The sequence below is a fragment of the Sciurus vulgaris genome, assembly GCF_902686455.1.
Source record: "Sciurus vulgaris genome assembly, chromosome: 14".
NCBI lineage: Eukaryota > Metazoa > Chordata > Mammalia > Rodentia > Sciuridae > Sciurus > Sciurus vulgaris.
Window position 1 is genome coordinate 35,386,842 of NC_136475.1, and position 3,853 is coordinate 35,390,694.

The 3,853-nt window shown below is 47.8% G+C and overlaps 1 pseudogene across 1 annotated transcript; it reads left to right on the plus strand.

Annotated features, from left to right (window-relative positions):
- The first annotated feature begins 1,145 nt into the window (after positions 1 to 1,145).
- LOC306644531 (transcription factor Sp1-like) lies at positions 1,146 to 3,523 on the plus strand (annotated as a pseudogene). Its single transcript has one exon. The product of its transcript is annotated as a transcription factor Sp1-like (transcript).
- Positions 3,524 to 3,853: the final 330 nt, after the last annotated feature.

Sequence of the window (3,853 nt, forward strand, 5' to 3'; positions counted from 1 at the left end):
AAAAACTTAGCAGCTATGTGCCTATAAAGAAAGTGCTTCTTGTCTACAACCTCACTGCCTTGAGTTTGCCCTGCCCACTTGATTTGAACATTGATTGTTCTCTGGGATGAAGAGGTGTGACCATCCTGGCTCAGTCTTTGTTGGGTTAATTTGGCTCCTACTAACAGTAAATGTGTTCTGGATTGGCTGTTTGCCTCTGGTCACCAAGTCGTTGCATTTTGCAGCATTCTCATCTCCTCCAGTATATACTGAGGACACTGAATACCCTGTTCATTACATATCATATAAAGGAGCACCCAAATTGGTGCCAGCATAAGCTGCGGGCATTGGAAGATCTGTATGAGGTTTATCCACCTTGACATCTTCCTTTTATAGGAATGCAAATTTCTCTCTTACCATGTAGAGTGTGGCAGGAAAGAGACACCACATTGAATAACCTCAAATTACTTCTCATTTTCCTGAGTGTTTCATCAGAGATTTTTATGATCTGTGTTAGTTAGTTTTCTGTTACTATAACAAATACCCACATTAATCAAATGATAAAGATAAAAGGTTTATTTTGACTCACAATTTTGGAGGTTTGCATTCACGATGAGTTGGGCTCATTGTTTTGGGGACTGTTGTGAGGCACCACATCATGGTGGGAACATGTGATGGAGCACAGTCATTCCCCTCATGGTCAGGAACAAAGCAGACAGAGAGGAAGAGACTGGGGTTTGACAATCCCTTTCAAGAGAATGTCTTCAATAACCCAAAGACCTTCCTCTAGGTTCCACTCCTTAAAGTTTCCCCCACCTCCAACAGTGTCAAGCTGGAGACCAAACCTTTAACATGTAGGCCTTTAGACCTGAATGTAATATCATTTTATCCCTCCAAACAGCCCAGCCCAGTGCCTATAAAAATTGAGTTTCTGCTCAGGATTAAGACATAATAATTGGCCCCAGTATGAAGATTTTGTTTTCTTTCCAGTTTTTGAGAATCTGGTCTGTATCTCGCCATGCTGTTTCTTAGAATAAAACCCATTAGGAAAACCTTAAAGTTTTGCTCTTAAATTTTTTAATTTACTCCTCTTTACCCACCCCCTCCCTGTGCAGTCTGAGTTCGCTCACCTCATCAGCATCCCCGTTTTTCCAGGCCCCCCCACCCCCCCCGGACAGGACCCCCTTGAGCTCGCCCCTCAGCTGCCACCATGAGCAACCAAGCTTACTCCATGGATGAAATAATAGCAGTGGGGAAGATTGAAAAAGGAGTTGGTGGCAATAATGGGGACAAATGGAAATGGTGATGGTGCCTTTTCTCAGACTTGAAGCAGCTGCACAGGCAGTAGCAGCAGCAGTGGAGGAGGAGGTGGAAAAGGGGGAGGGCAGGAATCCCAGCCATCCCTTTTGGCTCTGCTGGCAGCAGTCTGCAGCAGAATTGAGTCACCCAACGAGAACAGCAACAACTCCCAGGGTCCAAGGCAGTCAGGGGGCACAGGTGAGCTTGACCTCATAGCCACACAACTTTCACAGGGTGCCAATGGCTGGCAGATCATCTCTTCCTCCTCTGGGGCTACTCATACCTCAAAGGAACAGAGTGGCAACAATGCCAATGGCAGCAGAGGCAGTGAGTCTTCCAAGAATCGCACAGCGTCTGGTGGGCAGTCTGTTGTGGCTGCTGCCTCCAACTTACAGAACCAGCAAGTTCTGACAGGACTGCCTGGAGTGATGCCTAACATTCAATATCAAGTAATCCCACAGTTCCAAACCGTTGATGGGCAGCAGCTGCAATTTGCTGCCACTGGGACACAAGTGCAGCAGGATGGTTCTGGTCAAATACAGATCATACCAGGTGCAAACCAGCAGATCATAACAAATCGAGGAAGTGGAGGCAACATCATTGCTGCTCTGCCAAACCTACTCCAGCAGGCTGTACCCTTCCGAGGCCTGGCTAATAATGTGCTCTCAGGACAGACTCGATATGTGATCAGTGTACCAGTGGCCTTGAATGGGAATATCACCTTACTACCTGTCATCAGTGTTTCTGCAGCTACCTTGACTCCCAGCTCTCAAGCAGTCATGATTAGCAGCTCTGGGTCCCAGGAGAGTGTCTCACCGCCTGTCACCTCAGGGACTGCCATCAGTTCTGCCAGCTTAGTGTTATCACAAGCCAGTTCCAGCTCCTTTTTCACCAATGCCAATAACTACTCAACAACTACTACCACCAGCAACATGGGAATTATGAACTTTACCACCAGTGGATCCTCAGGAACCAATTCTCAAGACCAGACACCCCAGAGGGTTAGTGGGCTACAGGGGTCTGATGCCTTGAACATCCAGCAGAACCAGACATCTGGAGGTTCACTGCAAGCAAATCAGCAAAAAGGAGAACAAAACCAGCAGACACAGCAACAACAAATTCTTATTCAGCCTCAGTTAGTTCAAGGGGAACAGGTCTTCAGGCCCTCCAAGCAGCACCATTGTCAGGGCAGACCTTTACAACTCAAGCTATCTCCCAGGAAACCCTCCAGAACCTCCAGCTTCAGGCCGTTCCAAACTCTGGCCCCATCATCATCTGGACACCAACAGTGGGGCCCAATGGACAGGTCAGTTGGCAAACTCTTCAGCTGCAGAACCTCCAAGTTCAGAACCCACAGGCCCAGACAATCACTTTGGCCCCAATGCAGGGTGTTTCCTTGGGGCAGACCAGCAGCAGCAACACCACCCCTACACCCATTGCCTCAGCTGCCTCCATCCCTGCCGGCACTGTCACTGTGAATGCTGCTCAGCTCTCCTGCACGCCAGGCCTCCAGACTATTAACCTCAGTGCGCTGGATACTTCAGGAATTCAGGTGCACCAACTTCCAGGCCTGCCGTTGGCTATAGCAAATACCCCAGGTGATCATGGAGCTCAACTTGGCCTCCATGGGGCTGGTGGTGATGGGATACATCATGACACAGCAGGTGGAGAAGAAGGAGAGAACAGCCCAGATCCCCAACCCCAGGCTGGTTGGAGGACCCGGCAAGAAGCATGCACCTGCCCTTACTGTAAAGACAGTGAAGGAAGGGGTTCTGGGGATTCTGGCAAAAAGAAACAGCAAAGGCTGTGGCAATGTATATGCAAGACCTCACTCCTACGGGCACACTTGCACTGGCATACAGGTGAAAGACCATTCATGTGTGCCTAGTCATATTGTGGGAAACGCTTTACACGTTCGGATGAGCTGCAGAGACATAAACACACGAACACAGGTGAGAAGAAATTTGCCTGCTCTGAGTGTCTTAAGCGCTTCATGAGGAGTGATCGCCTGTCAAAGCATATCAAGACCCACCAGAATAAGAAGGGAAGCCCAGGTGAAGCACTGAGTGTGGGCGCTTTGCCCCTGAAAAGTGGGGCAGGTTCAGAAGGCAGCAGCACTGGCACCCCTTCAGCCCTTATTGCCACCAATATGGTAGCCATGGAGGCCATCTGTTCTGAGGGAATTGCCTGTCTTGCCAACAGAATTGTCCTCAAAGCCCAGCCATTAAAGCATTGTCTCTCTTGACCTTCTGGTATCTTGTTATGAGAGCTTTTCACTGTGAGGAAGTGTGGAAATGGCTGTATGTTTGTGTGTTATCTGTTAGGTTGGGGATAGGTTTTGTTAGCCAATATTAAAAGAGACCTGCAATAAAAAATTACCCTGATCTGATAGAGAAGTGTTTGTGTATGACCGTGTGTATGACTGTGTGTTCGTGCCTGTGTATATCTACATACAGATGAGAAATTATATTTGAAATTGTTGGAAAATAAATTCAGATCAAAATTCCTTTCAGGTCCATTACCTACAAATCTGTCTTAAAACCTGGGTATGTTTCCTGAGGTCATTTCTCTGCTT